This window comes from Pseudorasbora parva, chromosome 11, assembly GCF_024679245.1.
Source record: "Pseudorasbora parva isolate DD20220531a chromosome 11, ASM2467924v1, whole genome shotgun sequence".
In the NCBI taxonomy this organism is placed as follows: Eukaryota; Metazoa; Chordata; class Actinopteri; order Cypriniformes; family Gobionidae; genus Pseudorasbora; species Pseudorasbora parva.
Genome location: NC_090182.1, coordinates 543,925 through 565,000, shown reverse-complemented (window position 1 = coordinate 565,000; position 21,076 = coordinate 543,925). Strand labels below are relative to the sequence as shown.

Here is a 21,076-nt window from a genome sequence, read left to right as displayed (position 1 = left end):
AACCCGTTGTATTCTCGCTTCATGCTTCTTTTTTATCAGCACTTGAAAGGGTAACTTTAATTAAAAAAAGAACATTGTGAGCAAAAATCTGATAATCCAGATGTGATTCCGAGAGATGATCAAACACAGATGAGTCCATCAGCACCTCTAATGCTTCAGGCCAGAGCTCGTCCTGGGGCCACATCTCACTCACTAACATTAGGCAGATTCCATTAATCTGATCTTTAATGTTGATGATCATGATACGCTTCAGTCGCTTGTTTCTGCTTCTTCTTCACCTGTGCTTTGATCAGGAGATTCTGTACTCTTTCAGAAGATGTCACAGCGCCCCCTACCGTATAACACAGATAGCTGGAAAATCCCATCAATGGGGGAAAGTGGATGGAGTAGCAGTAGTTCTTACGAGTTTTGCTGTCTGAGATATGCCTTCATTGGCATGAAACCTGGTCCGATCCGTCTGACGGCACAGTAAAACCTCAGGCTACATTAGGAGAGTCGTCTGAAAGCCCCTGGATGACCTACCACTTCCTGCTATCCCATGAGGCCACAGGAGAGGATTCGCAAACTGTGTGGAAGCACAATACTAAAAGCTGATGGAAAATGTTATACCCACCAAAATATTCTAACATAAAGTATATATGTTATTTTCTTACACACCTTTTTGAAGCACTTTTATTTCACGTGGACTGTAATAAATCCAAGACTTGCGAACAAAGTTAGAGGTGGGTTTATTATTCCTAAACTTCACATGTTAAGCCAGATCTACTAAACACACGACTCAGCTGCACGCTAGAGTTTTATATCGCATTCTGACAAAAACAGCTTGGGTCAGTTTTTATATGTCCATTAATAAGATTTAGGAGATTTTCTTCATTGGGGTATGAAAATGAAAGACACACACACACACACACACACACACACACACACACACACACACACACACACACATACGCTTGAAATACAGCACTCTCCTACTTCAGGAGGAAGGCTGGTAAGTGGGACATAGCTTTTGAGATCCAAGTATGTGTGTGTGTGTGTGTGTGTGTGTGTGTGTGTGTGTGTGTGTGTGTGTGTGTGTGTGTGTGTGTGTGTGTGTTTTAAGTGGGACAGAAGTGATGTACTCATGGGAGCTGGGCTCTTTTTACTTACCAGGGGAAACTGACACAGCATATCAGCGGGCGCGTCACACTCACACACACACACACACACACACACACACACACACACACACACACACACACACACACACACACTTATCCATATACTCACTCAGAGGGATATAATAACCACTCAAACACTGCCCAGCGACCTGACCTTTACTGGTGTCTGCTCAGGCACGCTCCATTAGATCCAGTTTTAATGGAATACTGCAGTGTTTATTCTCAATGATTTCTCATTATCGTGTTAATAATCTTGAGTCAGAATAACTTCATCTCTTCTCTGATGACGAGGGCGGGGCCACCTATCACTCACATGAGATCAGCCAATAGCAAACCACAGCCGTCCAATCAATATCCCACAGTCACAATCAAGCCCCGCCCACATTTGTTCTTGTTTGTGAAGCGATTCACTCGATATACGGCGCAATAGAGGAGAAAAGACCAACGCAAAAGGACTGTCATGCCAACTTTAACAGTTTTCCACCACTGCCAATAAAAGACATGCACTGAAGGAGAACTGGAACCTCCCAGAACATCCTATAATACTACAGCGACACCTTAGCAACACCCTGGCAACCGTCCCAGCGTCGTGATGATGAGTCCTGCTCTAGTTTTCTTCTCCTCTGTTACTCTTAAGTCACATTTGTTTCTAAAGGCTTTTCCCAACCCGCACTGTTTGAGCTTTACAGGACGCCGTGATGGTGTGTTATATTAATATCTGCTTTTGTCAGATAGCAGCGGTGATAATATAGTTCACACTGTGACAGTACAGCTGTTGAGATGCTCTGTCTCGCTCTCACTCGCCCTTCAGCTTCTGCTTCAGTTGGAGGATTTGACTAGTAAATGAGCAGCAGAGAGACGGAGCAGAGCTCATCTTTCATTCATACGCCTCAGAGCCGTCTCTCAGTAACACTTAACACACCGCTGGAATGAAGAGCCACACACACACACACAGACACACACACACACACACACACACACACACACACACACACACACACACACACACACACACACACACACACACACACTCACACACACGTTCCATAGGTGTAATGTCGTTATTGTGAAAGCAAATTAGGTTATGCATTTATAAATCATATTTACTCATTGAGTTCACTTGGAGACTTTGGCATTAGAGACACAATCCCAGTGGGAATGTTCCCATGGAGGTCATGTTGTCATCGGATGCGATGTCTTCCTACACACAGGATTTCAGATTCAGATCGACCTTGCGTATGAATGGAGCCTTTCAGATACACACACACACACACACACACACACACTTACAGACGAGCTTCATATACAGATGTGTTCTGTCTAGATGGACAGACAGTGCAGTCATCATATGCATAATGTCACACATTTAAAGACTTCAGAAATTTAAAGAACCTCTTGTAACCACACACACACACACACACACACACACACACACACATCAGGCCTTCACCATTACATTCCTAGGATGTTTAATTCAGTACACCGCCCGTCTCATAAAACACACACACATTCGGTCTGACACTGTTGTCTGTCATTACGCTGGAGAATGACAGTCAGACCTCAGCTGACCGATGTGTGTCTGGTCATCCCTTATAAAGACACACACACACACACACACAGACACACACACACTCTCTCTCTCTCTCTCTTGATGTTGTCTTGTCATGCTTTGCCATGTAAGATGGTTGTTCTGTGGGGCGTTCACACTTATTCTCTGCAGAAGAACTGAACTCAAACCTCTTTCAGTGACCCAGAAGTGAAGCGAGTGAGAACAGACGGATCTGCTTTTGTTCTGATGGTACCTGGAGTTGAGAAGCAGGTTCAGATGTACAGTCAGTGAGTTTGAGACAGTTGTGCGTTGAGGCTTCTGTGTGTTTTAATGAAAGCATCAGTTAGGGCTGCACGATATTAAAGAAAGATGTGATGTGATGATTTTTATCAAGATCACTTTTTGTCCATATCGCCCAGCTCTAGGCGGAGCAAGGAAGGGAGGAGTGTGTGTGTTGGGTTGATTTCAAATACAAAGTGTTTCTCAGAAATTGAGTGCTTGGCATAAGCATATTTACATATGGGCAAGGATACTGAATATTTATATTAGCTATGCTATAGAGTTAATCCACCTTGTCACTCTTGACCACATGCATTGATTTTAAAGTGTTTTGATTTTTGAATACCTCAAAATGTTCCTTACATGAATTATATTATATTACAGTGAGCGCAAACCTTGATTGTTTGTGAAACACATGAATATCTGTGCCTTTAGCTGCTTATATAAGCGGTTTTCTGCTGGAATCCTCTCAGTTTCCTGCTGTAATTAGCCATTATGAAGTCTGTAGAGATCATTCATGAACGGCTCTTTCTGAACGTCTCCGTATTGTCGGTTCAGTCGCCTCTGAATGAACAGCCTCTGTCTGAGGGATTCCTCTGGGATGAAATATGATTATGGATCAGAGAATGGAGTCATTTTCAGCCACTCACTCTCACACACACACACACACACACCAAGTTTGACGAGAGTCCAAGGTTCATGACCTCTAGCTAAATCAGCTCAGGTTTTTCCGATTACGGAGCCGGAGGTTTACGTGTGTGTATTGACAGAAACTCTGTATGTCAGACTTCTTGAGTATTTCATTTATCCAGTGCAGGTGAGCACGTCCTGTGTGTGTGTGTGTGTGTGTGTGTGTGTGTGTGTGTGTGTGTGTGTGTATGTGTGTCACACCCTCAGGCCTCAGGCTCTGTTGACGTGAATTGGAAGTTGATCCAGCATGATTAATCTTGTCTTTACTTCTTTCATTCTGCCCATAATGCTCTGACAGATCACTATAGACTCATATATCCATGTTTAAGAAATGGAATAAAACAGTCCAGTTAAAAACATGTGCCAGGTTCTCAGAATTGTATTCTTTTATGTTTGTTTCATACCATTTTCATCAAAGGTTTACTGACTGAAAATGTCCTATAATGTCAAAAACTAAAGTTCACATTGACTCTAATATCCTGGAAGTATTAGTGGAAGTGACCTAATCGTCTCCTAATATAGAACGATCCCACAGAGCTGAAACAGACGTGTGTGTGTGTGTGTGTGTGTGGCTCTCAGCAGCAAGCTGTAGTTCACGGGTAATCTCCTTGAAGAGGGTTAAATTCAAGGAATCGCTAAGGAATATCCCGGGGGATTCCCACAGTTCAACTCGTGTTAAGTCTGTACGGCTTTGTGACTTTCTGTGGCCTGCAAATCTTTTGCTTTAGAGTTTAATAATCTGATTCATTACCTGCTCTTTACCTACTGAAATCCCTCAATCTTCATCTACTCATAGGCATGTGATGAGATTGAATAATATTGCTATAATTTCTGAATCTTGTATGATGGTATATGGTTTTATCAGTATTAAATTAAGTTACAGAAACTTAAAGGGTTCTTATAATGTCCCTTTTTGCAATATGTAAAATAAGTCTCTGAGTGTGTATGTGAAGTTGTAGCTCAAAATACCCCACAGATAATTTTTATAGCATGTTAAAATTATGACTTTTTGAGGGCGAAAAAAGAAGCACCATTTTTGTGTGTGTCCCTTTAAATGCAAATGAGCTGCTGCTCCCTGCCCCCTTTTAGGAAGAGGGCGGGGCTTCAAGAGCTCATGTCAGCAGCTCTGATTACCTCACACACACACACACACACACACACACACACTGAAAATGACAGAAACTCTTCAGCTTTTTATGATCAAACCGGAATCGGATGATGATGGAGAGACTGCAGAAGAAGAGAAGACATGTAGAATGAGACAGGACGCTTCTGAAGGGATAGAGGAAGAGTTTATGAGTTAACGATCTTCAGTCATTGATTAGCATATTCTGTCCTGATAATCTACACACCATTGAGATGAGCCAGAGAATATCTGCTGATGAAGAGAGAACAGGGATAGTTTAGTTTAATTACGGTTATAACTTATGTTGTCATCTTGATTTATGACATGCGATTGCGTTTGTGTTTGTACAGTATCAATAAATGGGAAAGACGGACGACAGCTCGAGCGACTCCCAATTGTGCTCGACTACAGCAACTCCACATGTTCCTGGGGGCGGGGTTATCTAACTTGTTGTAGTCCCAAACAGCCGTTTGTTGTAGTCCTTAAAGAGAGATTTCTGTAGATGAAATATATCCCTTTGCTCTGAACATTGAGGGTTGTAACTTTGCAGATGTTTTTATGCTCAAACAGAGACACTACACACTCACTAAAGTTAAATCATCATCAGCCAGCGCTTTAAGAGTTGTCCTAAAGAGATCTTAAAAGGATAGTTCACCCATTATTATTCACTAATGCCTTTTTCAGACCATGAAGAGCTCAGTGTAATAAAGTCCTGCTCAGGCTTGGGTTGTTTAGAGATAAGAAGTCAGTTTTGATTGCGTGGCGAGTGGCGAGTGGCGAGTGGCATTTGCAGTCATGATGAGTTTACAGAAACAACATATAATCATGCAGTCCATGATGGATAAATCTTCAGACTTTGATCCCATTCAGTAAAAGGATATCAGACATGTTTGATATTTTGTTTTTCTGTATGTGTCTGCTTTTGTTGTAAAGGTCTGGTAGTGTGTGATACTGTATGACACACAATTCTGCTCTGTAATCAAGTTTAGGATGCCTAGTGTTTAAAGTGAAGTTGTGTAGTGTATTCCAGTGTGACCATCCCTTCAAGAGAAGCTCATTACCTGTGGGATTAGAGTGTGTGTAATGAAAGAGCTCCTGCCTCATTACAGTAATCAGGGTTCAGTGGGATCTGACCCTGCATCCCACTGGATACCAGCCTCTCTGTCCTAGTGCATATAGCTATAGTTTTAGGGCTGGGCGGGATATCCAATTTGCACAATATATTGATATATTTGTTAGAGACGGTATGGAATGAGGCAATACCGTTTATATCCTTATACAGTAGATTGATATGAATGCATCTGAAAAATAGTGGAGGAGTGAGCTAAATGCAACGCGTCCTCAACATGACACGCTTTATATTAAGGGCTTTAATAACTGGTTGGATATAGTTAACATGCATAGCTCTGTCAGATGCTTAGATAAACACTTGAGTCGTTTAATGCATTTGAGATGCGGCGCTTTCCTCTGTGAATGACTTACACTGTAAAAAATTTCCCTGTAAAATAACAGTAAAGAGCTGGCAGCAGAGACGCCAGCAGTATACCGTTATTTTTACGGTATTCATATGTAAAATTATTTTACGGTAGTAGTCTGTAAACTAGAAAAACGGTATATTTCTGTATTTTTATAATTTACAGTAAAGAGCTGGCAGCAGAGACGCCAGCAGTATACCGTTATTTTTACGGTATTCATATGTAAAATTATTTTACGGTAGTAGTCTGTAAACTAGAAAAACGGTATATTTCTGTATTTTTATAATTTACAGTAAAGAGCTGGCAGCAGAGACGCCAGCAGTATACCGTTATTTTTACGGTATTCATATTTAAAATGACTTTACAGTAGTAGTCTGTAAACTAGAAAAACGGTATATTTCTGTATTTTTATAATTTACAGTAAAGAGCTGGCAGCAGAGACGCCAGCAGTATACCGTTATTTTTACGGTATTCATATGTAAAATGACTTTACAGTAGTAGTCTGTAAACCAGAAATGCTGTATATGTCTGTAGTCACACTGTTAAATGATTTCACAGTCTAATACAGTAAACTGTGAGAATTAAAGTAACAACCTAAACAATATATTTTCAATATATAAATATATATTATAATTTTCAAATAATCACAGAAATATGTTGCATTTTTTAAAGAAGTTTATTTTTTACTGTATTAGAAACACAATAAATTTAGCAGTTTCCTAAAATATCAGTCTTCGTTGCAATCAATATTAATTGCAATTAACTTCAGTATTCTCAGGGCTATAGGCAATTGCTTAAGATATGCATTATTGTGAATATTATGGAAAATAAGCAATAACTTCAAAATCAAATACCTTTATTCCAAAGAGCAATGTCAATTTTAGCATGAATACAAAAAATGGAAAAAAATAACATAAAACAAAATCCTGTTGGGCATTTCTACGAGATTTCTAGTAGCCAAAAGAGCCTAGTAGTACCTGCTTTAGACTATGGCAATAAACTTGAAGAGTTAGTTCACCCAGCCCATGATTTACTAACCTTCAAGTCAGTATATATGACATTCTTCTTTTAGATTCTTCTTTTTATTTCAAAATGCTTACACTACGTCTGACGTGCGTAACTGGTGTGCAATGTCAGACGTAGCGCAAGCGTTTTGAACTGCGAGAGGCGCTACACTTTTTTCATAAGCCGAATAAGAACGGTGATTAGCCTGAAGCTAGATAATTTACTTTATAAAATTTTAAATATGGATATTTTTCTGACACAAACGCAATAATTCACTTCAGAAGGCCCTTTTTAATCCGCCGGAGCCGTGTGGAGCAGTTATATGATGTATATGTGCACTTTTATGGACTTAAAAAAACAGAACAACAATGCCGTTATAAAGCTTGGAAGAGCTAGGACATTTATTAATATAACTCTGACTGTATTCGTCTGAAAGAATAATGTCATATACACATAGGATGACTTGAGGGTAGGAAATCATGGGCTAATTTTCATTGTTGTGTGAACTAACCCTTTAAATTGCTCAGAGACTGCCCCTAACCCTTACCAAACATGAAGGGAAAAACCTAGTTAATTAAAACCTAGTTTAATTTAACACATAAGTTTGAAGACCTACAAAGTACAGTACAACATTTTGAGAGTAGGCATCAATAATATGCATCAATTAAAACATTTTAGGGTTTATTTCATTTCAGGTTACTCTTTAAATTGTCCTGTGAGGTAGGCTTGTATTTTTACCGCTTAAAGTAGTCATTTGAGGTAGCTTGTGTATTTACATCTTAGTTTATATGGGTCCAGGAGAGATGTCCATCACTTTGGTAGCCGCTGTTCCTCTCTGCAGTATTATTCCAGTGTTGTCACTGTCAAACAACAACAAACAATCATAATTAAATAAATAAACTGTAAAATCACGAACGTACAGTATACACTCCAAGCTAATGCTTACAAAAGTTAATAATACCAGTTCTCTTGTGGTTTAATGTGGTAATGCCAGACTGTCAAAACAAAGAGAGCGAGATTAAAGAGCTCACCGATTTATATCAAAGTTCCATTGAAAGTCAAGGAGATTCTTCAGTAGCATGGCGACGTGTCTCAAAAGACTTCTTCTGGACGATCATACCGTTCTTCTTGGAGACAACCTTGCCCCTTTTGGCCTTTGTCCCTTTCTCTGGATTTATACCAACAAAGCACCTGAAATCAAAATAGTCTAAGATCAGAGTGTTGCAACAACATGCTTTCAGTTAAATGCAATGAATTGTTTTGTTTTTTGTCTTTCTTCATTGCACAAATAGAGTGGACTTGAATGACATATAAAAGTGACATCAAATTAAATTATATTAAAGTCAAGTCAACTTTATTTCTATAGCGCTTTTTACGATGCAGATTATTTCAAAGCAGTTACACAGTGTTAAACATGAAAATAATGCAACAGAATTTGATTCGGCTGTACAGCCACTCTGGAGAAAAAAAGTGATGCCATCAGCTCATTTCAAATATCATATAGTGACAGTGTGGGCAGATCAGTAATTTAGTTTATTATAGTTAATTTAGTTTAGTAATTACATTTATTTGGATATTTAGTTAAAAAAATTATATACATACATATATATTTTTAATTATTACAATTTAGTATATAAAGCCTGTATAGTCAAGCAAAATACCATGTGTGGCTTGAAATGTACAGTACTAATACCATTTTATGCGGAAAATAATACAAACAAATTAATTTAATTGTATATATCCATATAATGATGACAAGTAATGAAGAGTTTTTACCTCTAAATGAATTCCAGAGTGCAGGGTCCCTCATCTTGAAACTGAAGGTTGAATGTAGTTGCAAATACAGCAGCAAGCCCCATTGCAAATGTTGGTGTGATGCCCTAAGAGATTACACGGTCCTCAGAGATGATTATCCAACCTTTAACTGGGACTTGCCCAGTTGCACCTGAAACTTCAAGTCAAAGCATACATATTACCTTGTTTAAATGATAAACAATGTGTCTATCGATGAATCTAAATGAAATATACTAGGCAGTATCAGACTAGGACTTGCAGGAAGACTAAATTGTCTCAATGTCAGCTGAAGTAGCAGACACCTGTAGGGAACAAATACATTATTCTTACCATGGTAAGATTTTTAAGAAGAAAAATTATAAAAGGTCAATAATTAGTAAACACTAGGTGAGAGCAACCTACAGTCAAACTGCTAAATAGATTTGGCAATCAAAAAATTATGGGTAGCAATTTTATTTTTTACAGGTATTGGGGGAGTTCTACTGCAAATGTTACCAAATTTAAACAAAAAAACACCCAAAAGTAATATTGTTTTGGCTATTCAAATCTGAGCCTCACTGTTAAATGAAATGTTCAAATACCAAGCAAGATAAGCTCCTGAGCATCAGTTTGATATCAAAAATTATTTGCGAAATGAAAAAAATTTCAATTACCGTAATTTTGTAGATGCAAGACCCGATAGAGGTTGATGAAGAACACTCGATGATATCCAGCACGTCCTCTAAACTGTGTGTCCTCTTCTGGAAAATCTCCTATCCAAATAATGTTTCCTGAAGTCTCCCCAGGAGTTAATGGCAAATTATTTCTAGGTTTCATTAAAGAAAATTGTCCAAAAGCAGTAGCCTCGATTTGTTGTATCAAACTTCTGAACGTACTCCAAACTCCACAGTCAACACTCAGTTTCCAAAAAATACTGTCGTGTACTGTAATTTAAAACATTAGCATACTGTTTAGGGCCTCTTTCCTGTTCCTCCAAATTAAGCAGCCCACAATGCATTGCTAACTACAGTATTAAACTGTTTAACAAGAAAACGGCATTTTAGTGTTGAAAATTGGCTGTAAATTTACAGCAATTGCTTACAGTGTACATTTCACAGGTATATTCTCCATACCATAATATTCTCCATACCATAATATGTCCATTTTGCTGTCAAGAGAGGACGAGTCTTCAAAAGTAAATCTCCTAAACTTTAGGCAAACTGCAAACAGACGGAGAGCAGTAGAAAAGAAGCACAATAATTCGGACTGAAGTATGCATATTTCTAAAATGGCCTACATGTTGGACAATAAATGTGCCTTATGTGGAATTTTAAACCTACAATTATATTTCATGAAAGTGTCCATTATAATGGAGTAATATATAAATATAGGTTATTAAATGTATTTGTTTATAGCAGTTCAGTGTCAACATTGTTTTTAGGACATCATTGGACAGGATGTGAAATTAAATTATTATTAAAGTTTTTTTTTTATCCACATAGAAAAACTTACAAAAAAAAAAAAAAAAAACGGGATATATACAGTGTATCACTATTCAACCAAAACATACTGAGATATTTTTTGCCATATCGCCCACACCTAATAGTTTTACCTGGTAGATCATCAAAAACACATGTTTACTATGCGCATCATGAGTGCAGAACACACTGAATGCTACCTGTTTAGACATTAATGTTGTAAATCTGGAGACTGCTCTTAAGACGGTTTCTGAGGGTCTCGGTCTCAGACTTCCAGGACTCTGCATGGGTTTTGTTTCAAGACCGCTCTTAAGACGGTTTCTGAACTTCTCGGTCTCAGACTTCCAGGACTGAAGGTCTTAAAGGGTTAGTTCACCCAAAAATGAAAATTATTTCATTAATGACTCACCCTCATGTTGTTGGACACCTGTAACACCTTCGTTCATCTTCAGAACACAAATGAAGATATTTTTGTTGAAAGCTGATGGCTGAGAAAGGCTTCAGAAAGGCCTCAACTGGGATTCAGTACATTTCCACTGACCCACTCACAAGACCCATAAAGGCACTAAAGACTTCGTTACAAAGTCCATCTCACTACAGTGGCTGTACAATAATTTTACAATGCAACGAAAATAGTTATGGTGTGCACAAAAATAAAAATAACGATATAATCCACCAAATTATTGAGGTGAACTTGACGCATGCGCAAGAATATGACGCAGCTCTGACGTTCGAATCATAGCGAATACATGACCCGGAAGAGGAGGAACGCTTTTTGAAGCCTTTCTCCGCCATCAGCTTTCAACAAAAATATCTTCATTTGTGTTCTGAAGATGAACGAAGGTGTTACAGGTGTCCAACAACATGAGGGTGAGTCATTAATGAAATAATTTTTGGGTGAACTAACACTTTAAAAGTCCAGGACTCTGCATGGGTTTTGTTTTAAGACTGCTCAAGACAGCGACTGCTGGGATATCATTGAATCGCCAGTGCTTTGTGTGATTTATTTATTAGCATCATTAATGTAATTGAATGCAAATCTTCCTGCTTCAGATGCAATCGATAATATTAATGCAGACCGGTTCATGCCAGCTTTAGTGCAGGAGTGTCTCAGGTTTTCCCACAATGATCTTCTTCATATTCACTTAGTTCACACAAGGCAAGTCGTATTAAACAGCGAGTAGGTTTTGGTTTTCCTACTTGGCTGTACAATGGCAGGATCTCTGCCCGCGGGACTCTGGGAAGCTAACGGGATCTCTCCAGTGGGAACAGCGGAGCAGGGAGACGCAGCTAATGACCAAACCTTGGGAAAATGGCACCGGTACAGATCTCTGAGATCAGCCAGACGGAGACCGCAACACGAGACGCTGGAGAACTGGCATTTAGACAACATGAAGGAGTGTGTGGACTTTACACACCGCAGACACGGGCACTTCTACCTGCACAAGCCCCTTTGATGGAAAACAGGATATGAGTTGGATTTGCCTCTGATGTGTACGCTAATGCAAAAACTGAGCTGAAGAATCGGGTCATTGAGAAGCATCCGCCCATCGACCGCTCAGATTTAACCTACATATCAATGCCTCGGGGGTGTGTCTTTCTGAAGAGAAGAGCCAATCAGAGCTGAGGTCAGATCCATTCAGTCCTAAAGCCAGAGGAGCAGAACCAGTCGGGTTATTTCTGAAGGGATCGCGGACAAATCTGGCAGACCACACTGAGGATCATCAGATTCATATGCTGTTTCTGTGAGTGTGTGTACGCTTCTTTTCCCTTAAGATTATACCAATCAACTTAAGATAATTTAAATCATATACATTTACCAATCCTAATGCTTTTGGGTATGCATTGACTCGGAGGAGGTACAAATAATATTCTTTTTAATCCATTTTTATTATGAAAACTAAACTTTTTTTTCAGATTAAATTTGTTTTAGATTTTAAAAAAATGAGATACACTTTTAGCCTTCAGGTTTGACCCAAAAGTTGTTATTATTATTATTATTATTATTATTATTATTATTATTATTATTATTATTATTATATAGATATTTTTTGCACATTAAGAATTAAATTATGCTGATTGTTACATCGATAAGTTAAATTTGTATCAAATGACTTCTGTAAAATGCATTTAGTCCCTTTCACTCACACACACACATTTTGTTTGCTACTGTGACTGCAAAAGTGACTGTAACAGTTTATGCAAGTAAAGGAATATTTAGGTTGAGTAATACTGATGCTGTTTTGATGATGTAAATGCAGAAAGTTTTGAGCAGTCATGAGTTTTTAAGGTTCAGATGAAGTGAAGTCAGTGGAGTTCAAACTGATAATTATCATATTATATCTGCTTATAAATTTAATATAAAGATCTATTCAAATAAAAATGTGTATAAAAATGATATATGACAACAATATATACATTTTTCTTGCATCGCAGTGGTTTTTGCTGTAGTACATTTTAAATTTTGAAGAATTTCTCTATTTTTTTAATTACTGAAAATGGTAAATTGCCTGGTAAAAACATGGTAACATTCAAAGCGTAAAGCATTGTGTCCTTTCACTCATGAATGAGACATTACGGATCAGATGCAATAAGGTTTCAGCGGATAAATATGTTATGCCTGTTTTATAAGCTCTTGTCACATCGGGTCTGAACAGATTCAGGAGTGAAACTGATCTAGTGTTTAATGCCTTATGAGGGCTAATATAGGAATGAAGACATGCATTGTGATGTATTTATAAATGAATGGATTGATAAGGCAGGTTTCACAGCTGTGACTCAGTCCTGAAGCGTGTTTGATATGAATCAGGTCTTTCTTCGCTCGCGTACAGCTCATATGAAGGCTAGTGTTCACTGAGGAGGGCTGATACCTGAGAGAAGGCTCAGTGATTCCTCTTCTGAGCGGCAGGATATTACTGAGGCCTTTCAGGGCCACCTGAAGGAAAACACTTCTTATTTAAGTCCATTCATGGCAAATCAAGTTCTTTGTCGGCTTCTGTGTGTGTACGCATGCTCACTGTGATTAATGTAATTTCTCGTATCATTTCAGAAGAGTGTGCCTATATACACTGATAGAAATGATCCTGTGCTGAAGTAGAAAAAAAACTAGTGTACTTACTACATGAAAAAATTAGTTCAGGCAAAAATAAAACATAAGAAAGTACATTCTATATTAGTACTCAATACAAGCTTGTAGAAATTAAAGAGTAAATATTAACATTACATAATAAAGTAAAACTATTCGAATTTAATAATTCATGAGGTTGATCCATTGAATGTGTACTGAGTATCGAGTCTACACAGAACATCTAAATAAATAACACTATAGATATTAAGTAAAGCATACATTTTGAAAGTGTGGTTTAATTCAGTGTTATATTGTTTGAGTAAAAAGTACTGCAAAGGAAACTTTAACTAAGTAGAAACTACTCAACCTTTTACTGGTGAAGATAAAATGACAGATTTTCTTTGTTAATGTTTCTTAACCTAGTTAGGTAGAGTTTATATTTCCATATGTGAAACTTACTTTAAAACTATACATGCAAAATAAGTACGTTTTACTTATTGCTATATATAGTCAAAAGTTAAGTTTTTCTCCTCCTGCGGGCTGTAGTTGTGCTGGATTCGGGGAAGACTTGACTCTGTCATGAGGCTGTAGCGTCTCTGATTTGTCGTTTTAAGGCTGTTGACGTTGTACTGCTCCTCACAGCTCTTACTGTACGAGTTTTACTACGCCATGCTTTACTACACTGACAGCTGGTCGATCAGAAGCCCGTCATCTCCAGCTTCACATGAGCGGTTTGACGAGGCATCACTAACGATCATTGAGCATCCGGCTCGTTTCAGTCGCTCAGACACAGGAGATTCCTCATCAATACTGCGACCCATTTAATGTCCCTCTCTCACGGAGGTCTGAGCGGATCCAATCAGGGCCAGAGCCGCCAGACACTGAGGGGGACGAGTTTCCCCGGATATTTACACATGGACAAATTATCCCCCTCAATATTTGATATTACTGATGCTGCCCCATCACACACCTCTGTTTGTTACAAATCAAATGTGACCTTTTTTGGGGGGTTTGTCTGCCTCAGCGCTTGTCACTGTCAGAATGAGTGAGATGGCCAATCAGATTAAAGAAGGCGGGGCTTACTGAACTTACCAAATTCCACTTTATAGCAGTGAAAGATTGGGCTTAAGATGCAAGTAGACAAACATTTAATATTTGACATATGTTTTATGATCAAAACATTCAGTAATATCGAGTGATGCAAACTACTTGATGTTATTTATAATATTTCACCATTTTGAATCATAAATATGACATTATTTATATAAACCATAACTGAATTTGCAGGGCAAGACATTTTTTGTATTTTTGCATATTAAGCAGAAAGAAAATAAGAGTGAATGTGTGGATATTTAAAAACATACATCATAACTACAATAGAACTGACACTGTACCAGTTTTATTTATTTCCTTAAAGGGATAGTTCACCAGAAATGAAAATTAGCGTATGATTTACTCACCCTCTAATCATCCTAAGTGTGTATGGCATTCTTCTTTCATACGAATACAATCAGAGTTATATTTAAAACAGTCCTGGCTAATCCAAGCTTTATAATGGCAGTAGTTGCTCTGTTTCTGAAATCCGTCATATATAATTGCTCCGCACGGCTCTGGTAGGTTAATAAAGGCTTTCTAAAGCAAATTGTTGCATTTGTGTAAGATAAATATCCATATTTAAAACTTTATAAATTAACGTTTATGTCGATCACTTACCGGATTCAGTTTATAGGAAAAGTGTTGAAAAGTCTGAAGGCGATCGGCAGAGACTTTAATTTTTAAATATGGATATTTTTATGCAAAGCATCGATTTGCTTCAGAAGGCATTTATTAACCTTTATTAAACTTTTAAAACATTATTAAACTTTTTTAATATAACTCTGATTGTATTCGTCTGAAAGAAGAATGTCCTACACACCTAGAATGACTTGAGGGTGAGTAAATCAGGGGCTAATTTTCATTTTTGGGAGAACTATCCCTTTAAATAAACCAATAAGACCAATAAGCAAAACTAAACATTGGTCCCCCAGTGTCTAAGACATGTTACGGTCGTTTATATTTCCAGACAGAAGAGAATTCAAGCACTTATAGTTTCACACCGAGCATCATCATATCACCTTTCTCTGCAGAAGTCATGAGGAACAGATGGCCTGTGTTAGCAGGACACACACTTCCCTCAGACTGGTGTGTGTTTCCGCAGGGAAAGTGTGTGTGTTTCCGGACCGCAGTCGATGTGTGCGTTTGATTAGGGCTGGAGTTTCCTGCTGTGAGCTCGAAGGTTAACCTTCACACACAGAGTCGTCCTGAGGGCTAAAGGCCTTTCAGTTCTTCCTCTAATGGAGCGGAGCAGCAGGGGATTCTGGGATTGATGGAGCGAGTGCCGATATGATAGATGTCATGCGTGTGAGAGTGACAGACGCCCATCACTGTCATTTACTGTGAGGTCAAGGCTTCAACATTTTCACTGATGTTATCGTTATAGGGTCAACTCGGCTCAAATGTTTGATTCTGTCTAAAAATTTGTCCTGTAGTAAGACAAACATAAATAGTGAGGAAAGCTCAAATATTAGAGGACTCAGATGTGTATTGACTGAGTTTTGTAGATGAGGGTCAATGACACCTGAGATCTGGAGCCAAATCACAGGGGTGTAAACATGACTTTAGAAAAAAAAAATGGACCCACTTTATATTAGGTGGCCTTAACTACTATGTACTAATATATATATAAATATATTATTGCCTTTACAATGAAGATATCAAAAGAAAAGTTAGTTAAGAACCAGAATCTAAAAGGATGTTGAGCTATCTGTAATACTTATTGAGTCACAGGCACTCAAACTCAGGCTAAAAACACAGCAGAAGTGCTTATTGGCCATGTTTGAGCGCTCACCGTTGGCATATAATGACACACAGATTGATAAAGTCAACAGATTTCACTAATAGATCTGCCAATCTCTGAGTGAGAAGAAAATAATGAAGCTGCCATCTTTATAAAGTCATCTTTACACCGCTGTAACTTGGCTCCTGATCTCCGGTGGAAGCTGCCATTGACCCTCCTCTATGAAACAGTGAATACTCCGTCAATACACACCCGGGACATCTCATATTTGGGCTTTTCATTTATGTTTGTCTTTTGTAAATGCCTCATTCATCAAACGTGCACACGAATACATTCTTGTGTAAATCTTTTATAAAGTCATAATGACGCGAATCATGGAAGTGTTCTTTTAGGAAAACTGATGACGCTGCATTTTGATAATGTCATGATAATATATATTAACAAAATAAGTTATTATTAACCAATTAGTTAAATGTGAAAATAAGTTTCACTGCTAAACTAGAATGCGTGAAAGCAGCTGTATTTATATCACTGCTGGTATTCTGAGTGCCAGTACATGTTTGCTTAACACTTTCATAGAATAATTGTTGCTATAAGGCCCGTTATCCCAGAGTCAGACCTGAGATCCACAGCGATCCCAGACTCCTGATCCATATGTTGATGAGTTATGAGTTATGATCACTCATCGCCATCAGTCGATAGTAAAGAGCAGAAGTATACGCTCAGATACGACTTGTTTACACGAGGAGAGCATTTCAGCGGTGACCAACAAAACTGTGTGTGTGTGTGTGTGTGTGTGTGTGTGTGTGTGTGTGTGTGTGTGTGTGTGTGTGTGTGTGTGTGACTACAATCATATGATGAATGGAAATGTGAAACTCATGTGCCGGTTTCCTCCAAGGACTCATGTGTTATATCCTGGTGTAATTCAATACTCAAACCCTGGTGTGAATCCTCATTGCCCACAGAGAGTGTCTCATCACACACAGCTGGTTATGCACGGTTCTTCCTCACACACACACACACACTCTGTGACGGAGGAGCCACAGGTGACCGGCTCACTCGCTCCATTACTGCTCATATCCTGGCGGAGGTCACCAATAATACAGAAAAGGCCAGTTCATTCGGACACATCCACCAGTGTGTTCTACAGGGGTCTGAGTCATCCGTGAACACAGTGTGATGATGCTGAGTAATGCTGGGCCTTTATGTAGTGTGTGTGTGTGTGTGTGTGTGTGTGTGTGTGTGTGTGTGTGTGTGTGTGTCAGTAAGAGCTGGTGATGAGTGGATGAGATCTGGGAATGATCTGGATGGCTTTCTGAAGGTTTTCTCCAGCGATCTGGTCCTCTGGCGTGTGCAGGTGTAAGTGGGCACGTCTGATTTGCTTGCTGTTCTGTTCTGGGTATTAATATGTTAAATAAACATTATATAGGGCTCTATGAACTAGAGATAGCCTCACTGCAGATCAGAGCGTGGATGATGGGTGGACCCTCGCATTACCCCTTAACTTGGAAAAAAAGAAACTAATTCCCCAAATCCTATGAAACATTGCCACACAGCTAAAATCAGCCTATTCCTCATATGTTGGACCTTTCATTGTCTATTGGTTTTTAATATAGTCTACTTCTACATAAGTATGCCTTCTCAAGCCGCCATATGAGCTGTGTTTGTGATGTTTGAGTGCGAGGAAGGACCGTTTCGTTTGAAAGGTTGCTTTATTTTTTAATTCTGCCAGTGCTACTAGTGTTGCAGAAACAAAATACCGTAAGCACTGAAGCTCCATGAGATCAAATGTGAGCGGCTGCAACATGAAAAAAAAAAGTTGATAACACAATCAGAGTAGGAGAGAGATCCAACCAGAGTCCTAATAACTATATCACGAAGAGAAATCACAGTGCATTTACATGCACGTTCTTAAGCTGATTATACCTAATAATCTGACAATGATCATGGTCATATAAACGCGGTAACCCGTTTTCTTTTATCGGAGTAAGGTCATAAATGGCTTAAGCATAAACCAGTCGGGACAGGGAGTTTTTTTGCCTCTTACCCTGATTTCTGGAATTAAAAAACAATTAAAAAACCCAAAAAACTGGGAAACAATTGTCAAATGAGTGCAGAAGAGAGTTTTACACACCTAAACACCAGAGCAGTCAGCTGGCACTTTATTTGGTTAACCACTAATAACAGCGTGTGTGTGTTTGTGTGTGTGTGTGTGTCTGTGTCTGTGTAGAGATGATTGTAGATCGCTCTGATTAAGGACGGACACATGAAATCTTATATATACTCCAATGCCACCTGAAATTAACCTCTATCCATGAGTTTGATTCAAGTTAATAACTCGACTAGATGGGTGTGGAAAGTCTGAGTGTTCCCCTCGAGAACATTTGGGTAAACCTTCAGTTCAGTTCATTTACTTATAGAGCACATTTAAAACAGTCCCCAGACTGACCAAAGTGGTGTACAAGTATAAGCTAAATCAGCATCTCACAATCTACAAGCACAAATTACAAAGAAATCAAAAGATTTCCAAGAGTCCAAATAAATAAAATCTAAATTTACAACATACAGGGCAGAGACATTAGCACATATTAAAAGCTAAGGAGAACAAATGGGTTTTCAGCAGAGATTTAAAAACTGACAAAGATGAAGCTGCTCTAGTTTGTGTCGGCAAGCTGGTCCACAATCTACTCCTCACCACGGAAAAGGCTCCGTCGCTTCGACGTGTAAGCCTAGCACAAGGAACCGAGAGTACTTTTAGATTTCTAGATCTTAGGTTGTGATGGACGGATTATGGGGATTTAGGAGTTCAGTCAGGTAACTTAGAGCAAGATGATGCAGACATTTGTAAACGAATAAGAGAATTTTATAGTCAATTCTGAATTTGACTGGTAGCCAATGGAGAGCTCGCTGGAGCGGAGTGACATGGTCGAATTTTCGTCTTTAAAAAAAAAAAAAAATTGGCTGCAGCATTTTGGACCACTTGCAGACGAAAGGGCTGGGACTTTGAAATGCCACAGTACAATGAATTACAGTAATCCAAGCGAGATGTTATAAATGCATGAAACCTTGAGAGAAAGCCCATTGTTAGCCACAGGACCTGCTTCCAGTGTTTGTGCTGTGATTCTGAACGAGTTTAGATTCCTCTGGGTAATACGCCAGTAAAAGCTCGTCATCATTATCTGCCATTACTCCTCAGGGTCACTAACAGACTTCTATTGTTCAGGCCTGCCTGAGTGTGTTTGTTTAAACTCCTGTCAATCATCAGACGCTAGGACACACACACACACACATACACACGTGTGTTTGTGTGACTCTCACGTAGGCGTGAGGTTATTCTGCAGCGGTTGTGGCTCTGCAGATCTGTGCGAGTCTAAAAACAGAAAGTGGGGCAGAAATTCCCCTGCCTCCTCCAGTCCATCTTTGCTGGCCTCCTTTAATTGGTGTTCATGGTTAGAGCATCCATTATTCACCTGAGCGGTCCTTCATGAGTCCACCGTGAGGACACTATTATTCTCTCATCGCTCATGTCTTCAGCGAGAAGTGGACACACTCATGTGTTCTGGCTCTGGTAGGTTATAGAGGTGATGGGTCAGAACCTGTCAATCATCTAACATGATATTTACAACAGTATTAAAACATGGAGGTAAAGAACGTGTAGCTCATGGTGAAGGTGTGTGTGTGTGTGTGTGTGTGTGTGTGTGTGTGTGTGTTTTCATCTTCTGCTTAGGAGTCAAATGTAACGTGTCCTAAACTGGGCCTTGTTCTGTCAATCAGCATCATGTTGGGGTCGATCATTTGCCAGTTTATTCTGAATTTTTGTTTTATTGTGTGTGTGTGTGTGTGTGGGTGGGGGTGGGGTGCATATTTTTGTGACATATGAGGACACAAATGTGTATAATGCCATGGGTATGACACAGGTATTACAGGAGAGGGTGAAATATGAGGACATTACCCATGGCCCCACTTTACAAAAGGCTTATAAATCACACAGGAGGAGTTTTTCCTGTGATGGGTAGGTTTAGGGGCAGTGTGTGTGTGTTTGTGTGTGTGTGTGTGTGTGTGTGTGTGTGTATTAGGGATGCAACAAATACAGTTAGTCCACAGTTCAAAACATACCACAGTTTTAACCACGTTTTCAGTTCAGTTTGTTTTTTTGCTTTTCAATTTTTATGCGACTGGAACAGAAAGACGTTAAGGGGAAAGTGTTTGTATTGCAATACTCTTTCTTTATTTTCTTAAAAGACTTGGAAAAACCTTAAACTTAACTTTACTTAGGACCGGTTTTGCATTTAATTAATTTTTTATATTTCTCTCTGTTTGAAATATTTCTCTCTTTATTCCGGCTCTGCCTGTGAGTCTGCGCTCTGATATGAGCCAATATCCAATCAGTGCTTAACTCACAGGCTCACTCAAACAGAGCCCAAATAAAGTGAGAAATATTTCAAACTGTGAGAAATAGAAATAATTAATTAAATGCAAAACCGTTTCAATATTATATTGAGAATTGTGGCATCCCTAGTGTTTATTGTAGTGTTTGTTATTCTCAAATAGTGGGTGATGTGTTACTGTACATACGTTACTGAACAAATGACTGCACATAGGCCGAAATAAATAAATATATTAGGGCTGTCTATATAA

At 38.8% G+C, this 21,076-nt stretch overlaps 1 protein-coding gene and 1 long non-coding RNA gene across 12 annotated transcripts in view; one reads left to right on the top strand and one right to left on the bottom strand.

Moving 5' to 3' along the window:
* The window catches only part of limch1b (LIM and calponin homology domains 1b), a 100,969-nt gene that overhangs the window by 2,862 nt on the left and 77,031 nt on the right, over window positions 1-21,076 (top strand). The window lies entirely within an intron of this gene.
* Window positions 7,306-9,251, bottom strand: LOC137092118 (uncharacterized). Its single transcript, XR_010908148.1, has 3 exons — window positions 9,061-9,251; window positions 8,316-8,475; window positions 7,306-8,144 (listed from the first exon to the last, which is right to left on the bottom strand). It is a non-coding gene; the product is annotated as an uncharacterized lncRNA (long non-coding RNA).